Raw genomic sequence first — 20,642 nt, forward strand, 5'->3', positions numbered from 1 at the left:
GAGAGACAGAAAGTAGAATACTAGTTACCAGGAGCTGGGGGAAGGGAAAATGAGAGTTATAAGAATGGGTACAGAGTTTCAGTTGGGGAAGATGAAAAATTTCGGGAGATAAATGGTGGTGATGGATATTGTGAACGTATGTACTACCGCTGAACCATATACTTAAAATGACTAAAATGATACATTTTATGTTTTGTATATTTTATCACTATACATACATATTTTTAAAAAAAGGTTTCAGGCTTCCCTGGTGGCACAGTGGTTAAGAATCCACCTGCCAATGCAGGGGACACGGGTTCGAGCCCTGGTCCGGGAAGATCCCACATGCCATGGAGCGGCTGAGCCCGTGCGCCACAACTACTGAGCCTGTGCTCTGGAGCCCGCGAGCCACAAATACTGAGCCCGCGTGTCACAACTACTGAAGCCCGTGCACCTAGAGCCCGTGTTCCACAACAAGAGAAACCACCATGATGAGAAGCCCGCGCACCGCAACGAAGAGTAGACCCCACTCGCTGCAGCTAGAGAAAGCCTGAGCTCAGCAACGTGGACCCATCGCAGCCAAAAATAAATAAGTAAAATAAATATTTTAAAAATAAAATTAAAAATTAAAAAAAGGTTTCCATGCTGCCAGTAGGAAAGCTGGCAAACAAACCTCTTCTCCATCTTGAGGGACTTAGTCTCATCATCTTTAATAAGTGGGGCTGACTAGAGGCTTCTGGGTCTGCGGTCTGATGTTTCCATGGTAACCACAACAAGCAGATGCCTGGCGAGCAGGATTTCACCATCAAAGCAACAGGGTTCACCTTACTGGTCTCCCTCCCATCCGCTCCATTCTCTAAATTGCTACACAGAGAGCTAAAAATCTGTCGGATGTGCCTCTCTCCCTCTCACGCCATCACTCAGGTGCTCTGAAGCTCAGTTATTCCAGCATGCCATGCTGGAGTTTATTCCCACATGCTCTTCTCTCCATTCTAGAACACCTTGTCCTTCTCATGCCCCACTCCCCCAGCATGTTCCTTTACTAGCTCTTCCCTCTCTTTCCAATTCTTCAGGGCTCAGCTGCCATGTCCCTTCCTCCAGGAAGCCTCCCTCTCCTGACTGCCCGGATGGCATTACATCCTCTGTTACATGTTCCCGTGGCACCCTGCCTCCTCCCAGGGGAAGACATTCATGAAACAAACCACAGTGAGGGTGAGGGTGAGAAAAGTAGGCAGTAAGAGAGGGGAGAGTCATCCCAGATGCCTTTTATTAAAATGAGAGAGAAGCCTGTGAGCATTAGGGACTTTGGACTCAGAACCCATCAGACCGGAAACCCCAGATCTCCTTCTCGGGAGTTGTGTGACCGTAACCAAGTTACTTAACTGCTTCAAGTCTGTTTCCTCTTCTGCAAAGCTGAGATAAAATTTCCTAACTCTCAGGGCTGTTGAAAAGTTGAAGGGAAGTGGCATATCCCAGCAGCTCTAGTCTGGGGTCATTCCCCGCCAGTCAAACGTCCTCAGCCCTCCTTACCTAATACCTGATTTCCTGCCTGCACTCTGCTTCCTCCCCAGCTCAATTCCCAGACTGCAGCCAGAGCATCTTTCTAAACTGCACAAGTGATAACCCTCTGCTTGCCTGGAGTCATTCTCCATTGACTCCAGGAGAAAATCTACACTCATAGTTGGTCCCCTGCTGTGCTCTCTGGCCTCATATTTCTCTACTGCCCCCTACGGCCTGAGTTCTAGCCACACGGAGTTTCAGCTCAGGCTCTCTCCTGCCTGTGGGTCATCGCACCCATTTCTTCCTCCATGTGAAACACCATCCGCAATCCCACGCTTTGCCTGACAACACTTACTTGTCCTCAGGTCACTTCTGTGAAGCCCCACCCGGCCTCTACCGCTTGCATGCACAGCCCCATAGAACTCTATGATTTTCATCGTCCTGCCCGTTATTGCATTTTTTGTGTGCATTACAATTTTTTTTTAAACTGGCTTTACCAGTTTCATTAATGTATAATTGACATACAATAAACTGCACACATTTAAGTATACAATTTGATTAGCTCTGACATGTACACACCCGTGAAAGAATCACCACACTCAAGATAATAAATTTAGGGACTTCCCTGGTGGTCCAGTGGTAAAGAATACGCCTTACAATGCAGGGGACGCGGGTTCAATCCCTGGTCAGGGAACTAAGGTCCCACATGCCACGGGGCAACTAAGCCTGAGCGCCACAACGACTGAGCTTGCGCGCCTCAACTACAGAGTCTGCTTGCCATGAACTACAGAGCCTTCGTGCCCTGGAGCCTGTGCACCACAGCTAGAGAAGAGAAAACTCGCGCACCACAACTAGAGAGAAGCAATGAAGAGCACGCACGCCTCAATGAAGATCCCGTGTGCCGCAACTAAGACCCAATGCAGCCAAAAAATAAATAAATAAATCTTTAAAAAATGATAATAAATTTATCTATCAGCCCCTCAGATTTCTTTGTTGTCCTCTGATAATCTCTTCCTCCTGCCCTCTCCAACCCTTCTCTCATTTTCAGGCAACCACCGATTGGCTCTGTCACCATATATTAGTTAGCATTTTCTAGAATTTTATATAAATGTAATCATACACTATATGATCTCTTTTCCCTGGCTTTTTTTACCCGGTGTAATTATTTTGAGATTCATCCATGTAACAGCAGTAGTACGTCCTTTTTTTATTGTTGAGCAGTATTCTACTGTATGCATATAATACAGTCTGTTTATCCATTTATCTGCTGATGGACATTTGTGTTGTTTCCTGTCTGTATGAGTGTATGCTTTCATTTCTCCTGGGTAAATATGTAGAAGTGCAATGGCTGTATTATATGGCAGAATATGTTCAACTTTTTTAACAAACTGTCAAACTGTTTTCCAAAAGGGGTTGTACCATTTTACATTCTCACCAGTAAAGTATGAGAGTTCCAATCGCTCTACATTCTTGTCAATACTTGGTATGGTCAATCCTTTTAATTCTAGCCATTGGAATAGGTGTATGATGGTATCTCTTATTGTGGTTTTAAGTTGCATTTTCCTAATGATTAATGATGCTGAGCATCTTTTCACGTGCTTATTTGCCATCCACACAGCTTGTTTGGTGAAGTCTCCAAGAAATTTTTTTTTTTTTTTTTTTTGGCGGTACGTGGGCTTCTCACTGCTGTGGTCTCTCCCGTTGCGGAGCACAGGCTCCAGACGCGCAGGCTCAGCGGCCATGGCTCACGGGCCCAGCCGCTCCGCGGCATGTGGGATCTTCCCGGACCGGGGCACGAACCCGCGTCGCCTGCATCGGCAGGCGGACCCTCAACCACTGCGCCACCAGGGAAGCCCTCCAAGAAATTTTGAAAGAAAACAAATTGTAAAAACTAAACCTGTTAGGGAAATCTTTTCATGAACGTAATTTCTATTCTTTACTCCACTATTTAAAGTGGAATATCTATAATTTTTCACATTTAAAAATTGTGGTAGGGCTTCCCTAGTGGGGCCGTGGTTGAGAGTCCGCCTGCCGATGCAGGGGACACGGGTTCGTGCCCCAGTCCGGGAAGATCCCACATGCCGCAGAGCGGCTGGGCCCGTGAGCCATGGCCGCTGAGCCTGCGCTTCCGGAGTCTGTGCTCCGCAACGGGAGAGGCCACAGCGGTGAGAGGCCCGCGTACCGCAAAAAAAGAAATTGTGGTAAAATATACACAACATAAAATTTACCACTTTAACTGTTTTTAAGTGTACAGTTCAGTGGCATTAAGTACATTCGCATTGTCGTGCAACCGTCACCACCATCCGTCTCCAGAACTTTTTTCATCATCCCAAATTGAAACCCCCTACCCATTAAAAACTAACTCCTCGTTTCTCCCCACTCCTCTCAGCCCCTGGCAACCAACATTCTGCTTTCTGTCTCTATGAACTTGACTACCCTGGGCACCTCAAATGAATCAGACAACACTTGTCCTTTTGTGACTGACTTACTTCACTTAGCATAACGTCTTCAAGTTCATCCATGTTGTAGACGTGACAGCATTTCCCCCTTTTCAAGGCTGAATAATATTCTTTTGTATGTATATACCACGTTTTGTTTATCTATTCACCCATCAGTGACCACTTGGGTTTGCTTCCGCTTTTTGACTATTGTGAATAACGCTGCTATGAACATGGGTATACAGATGTCTGAATCCCTTATTAATTGCATTTTTAATTTTTAAATGTAATTTTAATTAATTGCATTTTAATGGTTGTATACTACATTGCCTACAACAGTGCCTGACACACAGCAAGCATTTAATAAATATATATGAAATTGACAGCTAGACAAGCGAATGCATGAGTGAATCCCAAATTGGACATCAACTCAGACAGAGCTGTGTCATTTGTCCTGTGGGTGCCAGTCCCAGTGTCCTAATGTCAGGATGCTGCATCAGTTAAGAAACTGATCTCTTTGGGTCCCATCCAAGAAGGGAGGAAAACACTTCCCCGGCTTTAATTTGTCACCCTTGCCTCTGCTTGATGTCCCACGGGAGGCTCAGCTGCCTGAGGTCTCTGGGTTAGTCACAAGATACTCACTCGGGGGGAGGCATAGCTGAGGCTATTCTTTCCTCTGAGACATCTGAGGAACTACTCACTACATTCTGTCCCATGGAATAATAATGACATTAAAAGCTAACATTTTTGTGTGCTTACCCTGGGCCGGTGCTTTAGAAGCGTTAACTCATTTCATTGTCAAGTAACCCTGAATTAGGCACTGTAAGACTCCTCACTTCACAAAACAAAAAGCAAAAGCGCAGACAAGTTCATTAACTTGCCCATGGTCACCCAGCTAGTAAATGGCAGAGCCAGAGTTTGAATCCAGGTACTCTTCCCTCCAGAACGTACCAGGCAGAAGAAAAAGGCACAACCAACCACTCAGGCTGAGAGCAGTTTTCATTTAGTTACGTTGAAGTTAAGCAGAGTCCCTCTAAAATGTTTCTGTCTAAGCCTGAATAATATTTATCGAATACATTTTGGAAAACACATTAAAAAATGTTAAGTCAGGGCTTCCCTGGTGGCGCAGTGGTTGGGAGTCCGCCTGCTGATGCAGGGGACATGGGTTCGTGCCCCGGTCCGGGAAGATTCCACATGCCGCAGAGCGGCTGGGCCCGTGAGCCATGGCCGCTGAGCCTGCGCGTCCGGAGCCTGTGCTCCGCAACGGGAGAGGCCACAACAGTGAGAGGCCCGCGTACCGCAAAAAAAAAAAAAAGTTAAGTCAAATAATCCCACCAAAAAGATAACCACTCAACATATTGGATGTTTCCTCCCCATTTCTTCTCCTTACTTACATACTTGAATTTAGCTGATATGAGTGTCTTCATTCTCTTAAGAAAGAGGCAACAGTCCCCCCGTCTTGATACATCTGCCATTGGCACCCATTCCTCCTGCTTAATTCTCTTCTATAGGTCTCCATTGTATTCCTGCCAAATGATGCAAAACAAGGGGGACATTAATTTGTAGTAATAATGATGGCCTTTGACACTGAGTGCTGGCAAGCTCTGTGCTGAGGAAGCACTTCTGTATGTTATCTCATGTAGTTCTCACCGTAGCAGAACTGTATTAGATGGGCACATTAAGTTCATTTTAGTGATGAGGAATCTGAGACTAAAAATTTAGCATGTGCCTCTTCCTCTTACCTTTTCATTCCTGAATAACTTGGTCCTAAAGCCATTGGGTGAAGCCTAGAAAAACAGGTGTCCACATGGGGGTTGGAGGGGTTTAGACTGGGATGTCGGGCCTCCACTTCACCCCAAGCAGGTGGAAAGGACATCTGCATGAGGCTAGAAGGGCAGCTAAGTTTGATACTGAGCAAGACCCTGTGGGGCTCCTGGGCACAAAAGCCTTTCTTGTCCCCCATTTCTTTGATTACAGGCATTTGCTTCACTCAGCCTCCATGACTTTCCCTGAGTTCCAATAGGCAGGTTCAAACAGTTGTTGATCAGGGAAGGGAGGGGTTGGGAGACAAGGGAGGAACAGTCAAGAGAAACAATAGTGCAGCCTCGGGGCAGGGTCCTGGTTCCCCATCAAGGAATACACATAACAATATCTTTGAGCTGTTTTGCAGATACTGAAACCCCAACTAAGTGGAGAAGTTAACGGTTGACAATGGTATGCTGCCCACAAGCATGTAGACCCCAGACCCGGTTGGAACCAGAAGGTTTATGATGCCGACTCCCACTTACCTCCCCACCAACCAGTCAGAAGATTGTCCATGAGCTGATCACGCCCTCTTTGAACCATTACTATAAGTCTCCTCACTACCCCCTCCAGGTCAGGACACATGGTTTTGAGGGCATTAGCCCACTGTGGCCGCCTTTGCCTGACAAAGCAATAAAGCTATTCTTTTCTACTTCACCCAAAACTCCGAGATTCAATTTGGTGTTGGGGTACAGAGGCTGGATTTGGCTTCAGGTTCAGGGGGTGACAGTGTGAGGTCCCAGACACTGAGGAGGGTGGGAGAACCCACGGGGGTATTAAGGAGTGCCCCAGTGTGGGACGTTAAAACCCAAGCATGTGGAGGACAGAGTCCAAGCAGGAAGGAGGGGGTGTGGCACAGAGTATCAGATCCTGAAAAGGGTGAGGAAGGCGAATGTGTGTGAGTGAGGTGCTGGAGTTCAAGGGGGTGAGGATGCCATCCATAGAGGGAAGGGGTACCTGTGGCAATGGGAATCAGTTACATAAAAAGGGGGTGATCAGTAAGTAGCCATATTACAGATAATGTAAACCAGATTTCTCCCTGTTGGAGAAAAGAGTTACAAATAAAGAAAGGGAGAAAACTAGAATGAATCTTTTGATGCCAGACTGGAACTGGAGGTATTGGTGTGAGCTCATTCTTTTCACCAGTACCTTTCAATACAGAAATAAATATATATGTACAGATGCAAATATACAAATGTATCCTCGTGTATATCCCTAGCTCTGTCCACTGAGAAAGCACGGGAGTTGCAACACTCCAACTGTAACAAGCACACCTACCACCCTAATCTTGGTTTCTAAATCATTCTCTGCTAAAAAGAATTGGTGCTGCTAGGACAAATGGCTCAGAGTACAAAATGTGCCTAGAATATTCTTATACTATTCTTACAAGAAGTAAGGAAATGCTTAAAGGTTGATGGGAACATTTCAAAAGGACATAAATGCAGATATACCTGGTAGCATCTCTGCCACCAGGAAACTCACAAAGATAAGGAGCTAAGATTCAGATAAGGAGCTAAGATTCAGAAACATAAAACAGTGGCAGGCAGTCATGATCATATATAAACACGTGAAATGACTCTGAATGCTATTTGAGCTCACAGAACAAGGCTGGACCTGTCAGGGAAGGACTGGAGATGGAGGTGGGGCTGCACTAAACCCTGAGGATGAGAAGGATTGACTGCAGTGGGAGAGAATATTCTAGGTGTGTGCATGGGGAGGGGGGTATCCTGAGAGCAGGTATAAAGATATAAATGAGCTTGCTGAAGAGAGGGGCAGAGGTAATGCTAAGAAGGACGGTGGGCAGGAGACAATGGCCTGGCCACAATGAAGAGGGGCCGCACTCAGAGTTGCCACTAGGTTTCACTGGGTATTTCAGCGACATCAAGAGCTGACTGCTCAGCCTCCCATTATGTAAATCTCTGCGGAAAGAGCTTACCTCCAAGAATGAGCCTGTCATCAAAGCAGAGCCCACCTGGAGAAGGAAACGAAGGTGGGAGCCAGGTTCAGGAGCATTGGGTTGACTACTGCTCGTAGGAGAGAGGAAAGAAGGTGCACTTATTTGCATTTATGGCCACATTCTGTGGCTCAGCCCTGACTGTCCCATTACTCAAGCTACTTCCTAAATCACAGTCCCACAAGGGGAAGCTTCACCTGTCCTGGCCATTGTCCAGGGCATTCACACAGCCCACCCTGCCCCTGTCATGGGAGTGTCATGACATCTCTCCCTGCCAAGTCCGCCACACCTCTGTACCTTCCTCCTCCCCTCCCTTTGGGCTCTTCCACCCTCCCCACCAGGCCCTTCCATGTTGCTTCAGCCATGCCAGAGCACTGATCTCACTGGGAGGCTGCACCCACTCCCATGCCACAAAAATGACCGTCCCACCCACCACTGCCTTGTCGTGGGAGGAGCTATTTAAGATGGCACCTAACCTAAGGGAAGCTAAACAGCCGGTGTTCTCACTCCCGGGATACAGGTGGAGAAACTGAGTCATGGAAACTCCTGGCCAAGGCCTTCTCAATTCCTCCGCGACTCAGCGAGGTCAAAATTCCACAAAGCCCAACGCACAAAGGCCAGTCACCCAGCCCTGGCTTTATCATGGACACGGGGCCTGGCTGGTGCCAGAGGTTTGGCCCAGGGCTCAGCAGTGACAGCTCTGGGATCCCCCGCCTCTCAGATCTATGACGTTGAATCCTGAACCCAGCATAGACTTGCAAATCAAGGAATTCTGGCTGAAGATAATCTGGATGGTTCTATATCCCTTTGAGAGAGAGAAAGTCACCAGCTGTGTGTGTCTGTCCATTCTAATGCAGTCAGTACCCGTAAACTCCCTCTGTCGTGCTAGGTAAGGATCCCCCACGAAGCCTAAGCAAGTTGAGACCATAGTCCTAAGGGGTGTGCATCTCAGAAGCAGACGGTGGCTCAGGCCAGGCGCCTATCCTTTTGACTCTTAAGACATCTATTCTGTTGAACTCTATTTGGCTCCTAGCTGTGTTTGTAACATGTCCAGCAAAGCCTCACAAGTTCACTTTCTTCTCCTTCCAGGAGGGAAAAGGACTAAGTTTATTAAGCAGAGCCATGCTGGGAACTGCTCTAGTTTCACATACATTATAAATCTTCACAACAGTGAGCTACTGTCTCACCTACAGATGAGGACTTGAAGGCCCAGAAGGGAAGGGCTACCTCCGCGGGTCACTCCGCAGGCACTGGACGGGCCGGGACCTTTCCGGCTCGCCTCGCACTCCTCCAGCCCTCGACCCCAGCAGGCCCGTGCCCCCATCATCGCATTCGCTCGGCCTGGAGCACCCACATCTCCACTGGCCAGATCGCCCCCGTCTTTCAAGGCTCACGCCTCCTCCGCCCTGACCCTCGCAAACCCCGAGGTCAGACCCCCTTCAAGGGGCCTCTGCCCTTTGAGAGGGGGACCCCTCTCCCGGGGTCCTCATGGTGACCTTGTACTCCAGTTCCACAGCCCACAAACCCGCACCACGCCCACGGGAGGTCCCGCTGTGGGTCACTGAGAAACCCCACCTCTCCGCCCCGCCAACTAGCGCCGGGGACACGACCCCGACGTCCCTCGCCTCCCACGCGGGTCAGCAGCCAAGGGAGGGAAGGGCGGCGGCTGTGAGAACAGCCGGCCCGGGAAGAAGCCACATGCCCAGATACGTGGTGTGACCGGAAACCTCCTGGCGCGGCGACGCAAGGCGCCAAAGCTCTGCGGGCGGCTGCAAACCCGCCCCCGGCCTGGCGCCCCCGCGGGCCCTTCCCTCTCCCGCGCCCCCTCCTCCTGCACCTCAGGCTCTGCCTCTTCCCCTACTGGACCAGAGAGGATTCACCAGGGACACTGTCCTCAGTGGGACGCGGCGACCCGGCCCTGACCAGGCCGCAGCAAGGCGCCCCCCATCCCCCATACTCCCCTCCCCATCCAGGCCCTCCGCCCTCTTCCCACCCCGCCCCTCCCACCCCGTCACTCTCTCCCTCCTCTCCTCCTCCCCACCCCACCCTCTCCCCTCTTCCTTCCGCCCCTCTCCCCCTCCTCTCCATCCTGTCCCTGTCCCCCTCTTCCCCCCCACCCCGCCCAGCCCCGCGACCAGTCCGCTCCCTTTCCGCCCCGCCCTCTCCGCGGCCCCGGCATCCCGCGCACCCGCGGCGCAGTCTCCCGGGTTCCGCGCGTCATCGCTCGTCCCACCTCCCGCCCAGCCAATCAGTCCTCTCCTCCGCACCAGGCCTGCCCTACCCGGGGAAACCTGTGGCCGCAGATGCAGGATCGAGTACGTCGTGTGCAATAACCTGGCGAGAGGGCAATTCCAAGTGCAGAAGAAACAGGAAGACGGCTGGGGGAAAGGGGGCGTCCAGACATCAATCATTTAGCCGCAATCCGCGAGCTGAAGTTAGTCCAGTGTGTTTAGCAGTCTGTCACTTACAAAATGCTTTCCTACAAATGTTCTCTCTCAGTCTTCAAAACAACCCGGTGAGGCGGATGTTATCTCCTTCTCACAGCGGAGGAATGGACAGGGTGGCGAGACCAAGTAACTGCTCCAAGGTCCCAGGCTGGGCGGCGGAGCCCGGCTCGGTCAGACGCGGATCCAGGCCGGACTCCACGTCTTCCTGCTCCGAAACTGAGGGCCAGTGGAGGCACAGGTGATTCTCTCGCTCTGCCCCGTTTGAGATCCACTTGCCTGGACGACTCTTCTAAGAGTTTCGATGGTACAGGCGTGGAAAAACAGGGGAAGATAGCAGGGATGAGAGGAGGAACTTAGGGCGGGACGTTAGGACGTTAGAGGAAGCCGAGAGAAAAGGGTAAACCCGAAGGGTTGCTTTGGTATTTCTCCCGTTACTAGCCTGGCTAGTGTAAGGGGAGGGGCGGGGCGGGGTTGCATTTTAAAGAGAAAGTCTTGGGAGCTCTTATAGAGAGACAGAAACCCTGGGCAAGCAAGCTTTACTCGCCAGTGCCCCCGAGTTAGCACAGCGCACGGCGCTCCTAGCATCCCAGCGCCGGGAGATCTTGCAGCGCCGCCCAAATCGCCGCGCTCAAACAGCGCCGCCAGGGCACACCCAAAACAAAAGGCCTGGGATCAAAGCCGAGTGAGGACGAGTCGGCTTCTTCGGGAGCCTCCTGCACCTGCTAGCTCTGCCTTACAGTTTGCTGCAGCTTCTTCCTCCGCGTATCTAAGAAGCTCACGTCCTCTACTCCAAGGCCCCCTTCCCAGCGAGGCCTCCCGACCCCTTTCACTGTCTACTTTTTCTCCCTCGCATTTATCAGGGTGTAAGCAGTGCTTCTCCATCCGGAATGTGCCGATGCATCCACCTGGGAAACTTGTTACAACACAGATGCACATTCAGTTGATCCAAGGTGGGTTCCCACGTTTCTAACCCGTTCCCACCTTGTGCCTCTGGATCTGTGGGCGACCCTTTACATAGGAAGGACCTAAAACACTAGACCGTAGTTTTCATATTTATCTCGCTTTACGTTCTTTCACCCTGCACTAGAAGGTAAGTTCCAGGAGGGTAAAGATTTGGTTTATTTTGTTGCCTGCTCTACCTCAGCACCTGGAACCTGACACACAGTGGGCGAACATGGTTATTTATTGAAGGAAGGAAGGAGTGAATGAAATATAAGCCAAAAGATGATAAATCCAATGTCATACGAAGTGGAATTCAAGGTGAAAACTGTAAAAGGAACAAAGAAAATGGGGAAAAAATACATTTTTTTGTATTTATTTTAAAAATGGGAGGAAATAACAGTCACAGACCCTTAGGTCTTGAGTAGTATGATATACTTATTTAAAGTAAAAACCATCCAAAGAACAAGGAAAATCGCAAATATCACGTTGAGTTTAGAAACTTTAACTCGTTCTGTCTTGGTCACATCTCATAGGAAAATGGTGACATAGAAGAACTGAAAAAAACATTAACTTGATATCAGAGGTCTGTATTTACTTTTTTTTTTTTTTTTTTTTTTTGCGGTACGTGGGCCTCTCACTGCTGTGGCCTCTCCCGTTGCGGAGCACAGGCTCCGGACGCGCAGGCTCAGCGGCCATGGCTCACGGGCCCAGCCGCTCCGCGGCATGTGGGATCTTCCCGGACCGGGGCACGAACCTGTGTCCCCTGCATCAGCAGGCGGACTCTCAACCACTGCGCCACCAGGGAAGCCCTGTATTTACTTTTTTATTGTGGCAAAATATACATAACATTAAATTTAGCATTTTAGCCATTTTTATATGTATGGTTCGATGACATTATGTATGTTCACATTGCTATGCAACCATCACGACGATCCAGCCACAGAAATTTTTCATCTTCTCCAACTGCAACTCTGTACCCACTAAACTGTAACTCCCATTTCCCCCTTCCCCCCAGCCCCAGGCAACCCCTAACCTAATTTCTGCCTCTGAATTAGATTACTCTACCTACCTCACTTAAGTGGAATCTACAATATTTGTCCTTCTGTGTCTGGCTTATTTCACTTAGCATAATGTTCTCAAGGCTCATCCGTGTTGTAGCACATGTCAGAATGTCCTTCCTAGTTAAAATTGAATAATATTCCATTTTATGTATATATCCCATTTTGTTTATCTATTCATTTGTGGATGGACACTTGGGTTGTTTCCACCTTTTGGCTACTATGATAATGCTGTTATGAACATGGGTGTACAAATATCTGTTCAAGTCCCTGCTTTCAGTTCCTCTAGGTATATACCCAGAAGTGGAATTGCTGAGTCATATGGACCATTCCTTGTTTAATTTTTTGAGGAACCACCATACTGTTTCCCACAGCAGCTGTATCATTTCCCACATGCAATGCACAAGGATTCCAATTTGTCTATATCCTTGTCTAAACTTGTTATTTTCTTTCTTTCTTTCTTTTTATAATGGCCATACTTTTGGGTGTGAAGCTGTGTCTCATTGTGGTTTTGATTTGCATTTTCCTAATGATTAGTGATGATGAGCATTTTTTCACATGCTTTTTGGCCATTTGTATATCTTCTGTGGAGAAATGTCTATTCAAGTCCTTTGCCCATTTTTTTCATCTTTATTGCAGTATAATTGCCTTACAATGGTGTGTTAGTTTCTGCTTTATAACAAAGTGAATCAGTTATACATATACATATGTTCCCATATCTCTTCCCTCTTGCGTCTCCCTCCCTCCCACCCTCCCTATCCCACCCCTCCAGGCGGTCACAGCACCGAGCTGATCTCCCTGTGCTATATGGCTGCTTCCCACTAGCTACCTATTTTATGTTTGGTAGTGTATATATGTCCATGCACTCTCTCACTTTGTCACAGCTTACCCTTCCCCCTCCCCATATCCTCAAGTCCATTCTCTAGTAGGTCTGGGTCTTTATTCCTGTCTTACCCCTAGGTTCTTCATGACATTTTTTTTTCTTAGATTCCATATATATGTGTTAGCATACAGTATTTGTCTTTCTCTTTCTGACTTACTTCACTGTGTATGACAGACTCTAGGTCCATCCACCTCATTACAAATAACTCAATTTCGTTTCTTTTTATGGCTGAGTAATATTCCATTGTATATATGTGCCACATCTTCTTTATCGGTTCATCTGATGATGGACACTTAGGTTGTTTCCATCTCCTGGCTATTGTAAATAGAGCTGCGAGGAACATTTTAGTACGTGACTATTTCTGAATTATGGTTTTCTCAGGGTATATGCCCAGTAGTGGCATTGCTGGGTCATATGGTAGTTCTATTTGTAGTTTTTAAAGGAACCTCCATGCTGTTCTCCACGGTGGCTGTATCTATTTACATTCCCACCAGCAGTGCAAGAGTGTTCCCTTTTCTCCACACCCTCTCCAGCATTTATTGTTTCTAGATTTTTTGATGATGGTTTGCCCATTTTTGAATTGTATTGTTTGTTTTTTTGTTGTTGAGTTGTAGGAGTCTGTTACATGTTCTAGATATTAATTCCTTATCAGATATATGATTTGCAAATATTTTCTCCCATTTTGTAGGTTGCCTTTTCATTTTGTTGATACTGTCCTTTGAGGCACAAAAGTGTGTAATGTTGATGAGGTCTGATTTATCTAATTTTCCTTCTGTTATCTGTGCTTTTGGTGTCATACCCAAGAAATCATTGGCAAATCCCATGTCATGAAGGTTTTTCCCTATGTTTTCTTCTCAAGAGTATTATAGTTCATTATTTTTAGGCTCTAATCTAAAATTTTTTTGTACCCACATTTTTATTGAAGTATAGTTGATTTACACTGTTTCAGGTGTATAGCAAAGTGATTCAGTTATAGATACATATATATTTATTCTTTTTCAGATTCTTTTCCATTATAAGTTATTACAACATATTGAATACTGTTCCCTGTCCTGTACAGTAGGTCCTTGTTGTTTATCTATTTTATATTTAGTAATGTGTGTCTGTTAATCCCAAATTCCAAATTTATCCCTCCCCCCCTTCCCCTTTGGTACCATAAGTTTGTTTTCTATGTCGAGTTTAATAGTTTTAAGAGCTTTCTATTTACTTTTACAGAGAATATATATTCTTTTTAAAAAGCTTTATGCATTTCAAAAGTAGAAATTGTACAGGTCACAATGTCTAACAGCAATGCAATAAAAACTAGTAGTTAATACACTAGTAATTGTATATTTGAAAGTTGCTCAGAGACTAGATCTTAAAAGTTCTCATCACGGGCTTCCCCGGTGGCGCAGTGGTTGAGAGTCCGCCTGCCAATGCAGGGGACAAGGGTTCGTGCCTCGGTCCGGGAAGATCCCACATGCCGCGGAGCGGCTTGGCCCGTGTGCCATGGCCGCTGAGCCTGAGCGTCCGGAGCCTGTGCTCCGCAACGGGAGAGGCCACAACAGTGAGAGGCCCGCACACCGTAAAAAAAAAAAAGTTCTCAACACAAGAAAAGATTTGTAACTATGTGAGGTGAAGAATGTTAGCTAAAGGTACTGCAGTAATCATTTCACAATATATACATATATCAAATCACGTTATACACCTAAAACTAGTACGATGTTATATGTCAATTATATCTCAATTAAAAAAATGAAAACAAACAAACAAAAAAAAAAGAAAACAAAAAGCCTTGGAAGCTGATGCAAGTAATCGAGACTTGATTCTCTATGAGAGTTGCCTTACCTGCCTCTGTGTTTCCTGTGGAGTTCAACATATGCCCTCACGCAGCTGATGTCAATTAATGCAGGTCAAATAAACAAGTTTCGCCTAAACACACACAAACACACTTACACAAATAACCTTCCCGCCCACCCCCATCCCACCATCAAAACACACAAACAAAAAAAAACTAGTCGGGCTTTCCTGGTGGCGCAGTGGTTGAGAGTCCGCCTGCCGATGCAGGGGACACGGGTTTGTGCCCCGGTCCGCGAAGATCCCACATGCCGCGGAGCGGCTGGGCCCGTGAGCCATGGCCGCTGAGCCTGCGCGTCCGGAGCCTGTGCTCCGCAACGGGAGAGGCCACAATGGTGAGAGGCCCGCGTACGCAAAGAAAAAAACAAACAAAAACAACTAGTCATTAGTCAGGAAAGGTTAACCATTTGGAAATCTTAAGAGCCCTCTCTTTAACTCTTGGGTCAAAGAGAAACTCAAGCTGCAATGATAGATTCTTTAGAAAATAACACTGAGAACATTTACATTTGAGAAAGAAACTTAAGGGAATCAAAAGGAAGAAATTAAGGACGAGAAGGTAAAAATTAATATTTCAAAAATTAAAAAGCAGTGAACCAATGAAAAAATAATTTTTTTTTTCTAATTAAGAAAAATGCCTATAGGAGATGGCCAGGAACGGGACAAATGCAGGTAATGCCCAGGAGAAGACAGAAAAGGAGCCGTAGTCATATTCACCTCTTTCCCACCACCTGTGTGGCCTGAGGCCATCCCCTCGGAGTTCAAGTCTGACAGTCCTTTCACACCCTAGGTCTGTGCACATGGACCTGTTACTCAACCTCTCTCTGAACTTCAGTGTGTTCACCTGAATAGTGGAGATAAATTACAGGACTAAATACAGGGCTTGGCACGTGGGGATGCATATTATTATTATTATTATTTTGTGAACGATGATATTGTTCGTGAGAATATTCATATTTTGTTTCACCCTATGGGAGGTCCTAAAGAGGAGAACGTGAGTGGTATCAACCTTAAAAAAAAAAAATTGACAAATTAGAAAAAACAAAATGAAGTTCATTCGGGAAGAACGGGGGAATTGCCATGAAGGACAAGGAAGCTATGGTGACCCACGGGCAAGTCAAAAAAGACAAAGGGAAGGTCAGCTTTCATTAAGGTTACAGGAGGAAACTGGGGAGGGTTGTTTTAAGCAAAAGTTTATCGGAGGAGAACGAGAGTTCAAGGCTGTGGCAGTTTCTCACCAGCTGCCAGTGGTGGCTGGAACGCTGTTGCTGGAGCAGGGAGGGCTCTTCCTTCTTATTCTTAAAAACAGGAGATAAAATCCCCGGGTGGAAAATGCCCTCCCTTGTCAGAATAATTCTCATGTTTTGTTCTCCCTGCTGGTGACCTAGGCTGAGTGTGTGAGAGCTCCCCTTTCAGAGCGGCCCGATTCCATCTTAAAGGAGGTCTCCTTTACTTATATTCATGGTGGAAAAGCGAGTGCCAAGTGGCGGGGTGAGGGGAGGAGGGCTGTTCACCTGGGACAAAGGGAAGACAGGCATCCAGGGGGGCCGCGGGTCATCCCGGTCCAGGAGGCCCGTGCTGGTCAAGACAAGGCAAGGCTTCCCTTCCTCCATCGCCCCGCAGGCGAACGAGGGTGAAAATGAACATCTCGCCACCGTCCATACCTGGAGGGGCCTGGACTAGCTGTCCCTGAGGCTTTTCCTAGTTCTGTTGGCCTATGGTCAGGGAACTCTTAGGCTGAGCAGCATAGAAGAAAAGCCAGCTGGAGGGAAGCAGGGCAGTTTTCCAGCTCAGATGCTGAGCGCGATGGCGGTGTTGGTAGCAGGATGTGTATGGAGCCGTGACCCAGGTATGGACCTCAAGATGTTTTTAGCTTCTTGCTTGCTTGTGCTGAGAGAGGTAGGAGCTGGCCAGTTGGGAGCAGACTCGGTTCCCCGCACCCCCAGGAGGCCTGTGAAGGGAGAACTTGATGGGTGGTGGGCAGTCCCAAAGGACATGATGCAAGGAACAGTGGCCAGCCACCTCCAGTGTCATGGCCCTAGAGGCACTGACAGCAGACAGCCTCTAGGTACTGAGCTCAGCTCATTCATTAGGCAACCTCTCCCACTGGCTCTTATCTCTTGCAGGCAGGTGAGGAAACGGGGACAAATGCCAGATTCCTGATCAGATTTAAGGCTGGACAGAGATGCGTCCATCAGAGCCAGATGAACAGAAGTCAACAGATGCAATGTCTATCCATCATGTAGGTTGCCCACAAAATCAAGATGGCCAGGAAGCAGCTGGTATTTACACCTGGGGCTCTCCCCTTGCCCTCACTTGGGCAGAGGCAGAGAAAGAACGTTGCCCAGCAGCACTTTGGGGAGTTCCCCCTCACACACACATTCCATGATAATCCGCTTCAGTTGTTATGATTTGGGCAAGTTGCCTCCAAGGATAACTCCTGTGGAAAGATGGCCATGGATTTAGGGGGGAGACCTTTTTTCCGAGATTACCTTTGTACATCTGGATGTGGTCAGGGTGGGTGGAGGGTAATCTTAGCCACCCACAGGAGAGATCCTTCTAGACAATGAAGCAACACTGAGGACGGCAGAGCCATGCCCTTGTTCTTCAAATTACGCAAGTAGGTCAAGTCCCTTTCTTCCCCTTAAGCCAGAGGTTGTCTGAAACTTTCAACTGGAGTATGCATAACACACCTGTGTGGATTGAAGTGTGTCTCCCAGAAAGACGTGTCCAAGTCCCAACCTCTGGTACCTGTGAGTGTGACCTTATTTGGAGTTAGGGTCTTTGCAGATGTGATCAGGCTAAGATGAGGCCCCATTAGATTAGGCTGAGGACGAAGACACACACAGGAGGTAACACCGTGTAGTGATGGAGGTAGAGATTGGAGTGATGCATCCACAGCCAAGGCATGCCAGGAGCCACCAGGAGCTCGGAGAGAGGCGTGGAAATTCCCTCAGATTCTCTCTCAGAAACTCCAGAAGAAGCCAACCCCGCTGACACCTGAATTTTGACCTTCTAGTTTCCAGAACCCTGGGAGAATAAATTTCTGTTGTTTCGAGCCATCCGGTTGGTGGTGCTCTGTTACAGCAGCCCTAGGAACCTAATACAACCCCTCGCTGATGGTGTTGGCCATGGAATCACCTACCCCTTCCTTCTGAGAAACACATGCAGGAGACTTTTAGGAAGCGCTCTCGGTGGTACCCCCTATTTGACCTAAAGATGCAGTTTGAGGAGTTGTTTGCATCAGATCCCTGGCTTTTTGGCTCTCCTGCTCCACTCTCCCTCCAGCACCTATGCTGAAAGACATCTTAGTGTAGGCCCTCACCATATCTTGCCTAACTTGCTAAAAATCGTCTGCCGTCTTTTTCTCTCTTGGTTCATATTCCATACTGCCACTTTCCCCCCAAACCAACCGATTCCATCTTTCCTCTTGTTAAAACTCTCCATTGGTTACCCAGGCCCTACAGAAAGCTCTATCACATGTGATCGGAGAATCTGAAGAATCTCATGTCAACTTATCTCTGTCCTGTCTATTCTCATTCCCTTGCCATGTGCCCCATCCCTTTGTTTTTTTAATGAAATGACCTGCATGTATTTGTTTGTGTTTTTTTTTTTTTTTTGTCTGTTTGTTTGTTTTTTGGCCACACCATTCGTTATGTGAGATCTTAGTTCCCCGACCAGGGATCGAACCCATACCTCCTGCATTGGAAACACAGAGTCTTAACCACTGGACCGCCAGGGAAGTCCCTGTGCCCCATACTTTGATGACACTAAGCGTGCACTAAGGGACTCTCTCCAGGGTTGTCACTCAGCAAATAGTATCTCTGGGAGAGGGGGGAGGTGGGTGGGGCAGACAGCGTAAGGAGCCGGTCTGAGAACGCAGCACAGGCAGCGGGCTGTTGGGAAAACAGCCCCATCCTCAAGTCAGGAGACCTGAGTCCCAGCCCCGATTTTGTCACGCATTCGACGCACACCACAAGCATGGCACCCACAAGGTCTGTCCACCTGCAGACCAGATGTTTTCCAACTTCCCTTCCTGCTGCCCCACTCTGATTTTTCACATCTGCAGACTGAACACTAGGCCAGGTGCACGGTGAGTTAGGAACAGAGCAAATGGCCACTGGGAGTTGGTTCCCTAGCAGCCGCCACCTCCCCTGTCTTGCCAACCCCTCCACGCTTCTGCCCGTGCTGATTTGGTAACTGCTGTGTGATGCACAGGAGGAAGCGGAGGAGGAGGGAAGTTATGGGGAAATGGTGCTGGATGCTGAGCAATGAAACCACATGTGTGAAGCGGAGCCCAAGCCAGAACCACCGCCAGCCAGAGCCCCCAGGGTCTGGAGAATGACCCTTCGCTGACACGGAGGGGAGTCCCCCAAGGCCACGAACTGAGTGATACTGTGTACACCGCTGACCCCTTGTCTCAAGGTGAGTCAGCTCTGCAGTGTGGTTTATATTCTAGAACCTTCACCCTGTGGATTAAGCCAAACCTACACTTGACTTGAGACTGCATCCTGGCTGGGTCCCAGCCTTTCCCCCTCTCCATCCCGCTTCCCTCTCTCCCTTAGGTTTTTTTCTGGAGAGCACTCTCTTAATAAATCACTTTCCCAAAAATCTCTCTCTCAGGTCCTGCTTCTGGGGACTTGATCTAAAACAGTGTGCTTTTAATGAATAAAAGTAAAATACCATTGATGGGTAAAACATGAATGGGGGCAAAACATATACGGGAATGTGGGAAGGAAACTCCAGATTCATTTTAAAAAGGGAAAAAGAAAAGGCTACGTGAGTCTGTTTGTAGGGGAAGGAAGCAGAGCTTCCTGTTTGTCCCTGGAGGGCAGTAAACTGAGTAGTTTCCCTGTTATTGAAATCCTATTTCGCCTGATTCATTTCCTACATCACAGGGCGGCTGACAGCTTTCAGAATAAGCATCGGTCCCATGTTCTTGAAGAGCAGCAGTGTTGACTCATGCAAGAAAGCATATCCTCTTTTGACGGTACAGTAAAGGGGCCAGAAACTCCTTTTAATGAAACTCCAATAGCAAATGCGCTCCTTTTCCTTTTAGAGAACAGACGGATCTGTGGAATCCAATTCAAAAAGTTCATAGAGGCCCAAACTGGCCAAACTCACACAGCCCACAGTGGCCACTCAAGTTCCAACTGAGCTCATGCCTCATAAAAAGTTTTCCTGGACCCATGCACTGCTCTCAGGCAGATCAGCCAGATCTTCTAGCACGGTGGCTAAGGGCACAAGGTCTGGAACCAGATGCATGTGTTTGATTCCTGGCTCTGCCTATAGTGGCCCGACCTTAGCATCCCCATCCGTCAAATTCAGGGCTCCTGTGTTATTAAATGCATTAATACAGGAGATGAACAGAAAACGGTGAGGTTCCGTATGTTTTAACTTGTTATTAGCATAATAAGCCACGGCTCATTCATTTGAGGGCACCTGGGTCTCCACCACTAAGTAGCTCTGCATATCCGAGCAAAACACTTCAGCGCTTCGAGCTCTTAAACACTAGGTTCTATAGGATGCCCCCTGAAGTCCTTTCTGGACCTAAAATGGAGCTCAGCCTGGTTCCCTTTCCAGGTCCTGAACTGTGTTTGTAAACCAGGACATTGTTCTCGCTGATTCATGTGAGATTCGTGATGGATGACTTTGTGCGTCAACTTGATTGGGCCACAGGGTGCCCGGATAGTTGGTTAAACGTGACTCTGAGTGTGTCTGTGATGATCTGATAAACAACACAGCTGGGATCCTTACAAGAGGATCTGAGAGCCAGGAGGAGGGGTACCACACAGACCCAGCAGG

General features: G+C 47.9%; 2 long non-coding RNA genes across 3 annotated transcripts in view; one reads left to right on the top strand and one right to left on the bottom strand.

Moving 5' to 3' along the window:
• The window catches only part of LOC141278938 (uncharacterized), a 29,759-nt gene extending 19,680 nt beyond the window's left edge, over positions 1–10,079 (bottom strand). Inside the window, exons 1-2 of the long non-coding RNA XR_012332384.1 lie at positions 9,956–10,079; positions 5,316–5,443 (exon numbers count right to left, since the gene is read on the bottom strand). This is a non-coding gene — a long non-coding RNA (uncharacterized lncRNA). The remainder of the gene's footprint in view (positions 1–5,315; positions 5,444–9,955) is intronic.
• A 140-nt stretch (positions 10,080–10,219) lies between these two features.
• Positions 10,220–20,178, top strand: LOC109550890 (uncharacterized). Of its 2 annotated transcripts, XR_012332383.1 has the most exons (4): positions 10,220–10,359; positions 10,982–11,071; positions 16,964–19,262; positions 19,736–20,178. It is a non-coding gene; the product is annotated as an uncharacterized lncRNA (long non-coding RNA). The 2 variants fall into 2 exon arrangements; XR_002177578.3 differs by lacking the exon at positions 19,736–20,178 and having other exon boundaries at positions 16,964–19,514.
• Positions 20,179–20,642: the final 464 nt, after the last annotated feature.

Source organism: Tursiops truncatus, chromosome 6 (assembly GCF_011762595.2).
Source record: "Tursiops truncatus isolate mTurTru1 chromosome 6, mTurTru1.mat.Y, whole genome shotgun sequence".
NCBI lineage: Eukaryota > Metazoa > Chordata > Mammalia > Artiodactyla > Delphinidae > Tursiops > Tursiops truncatus.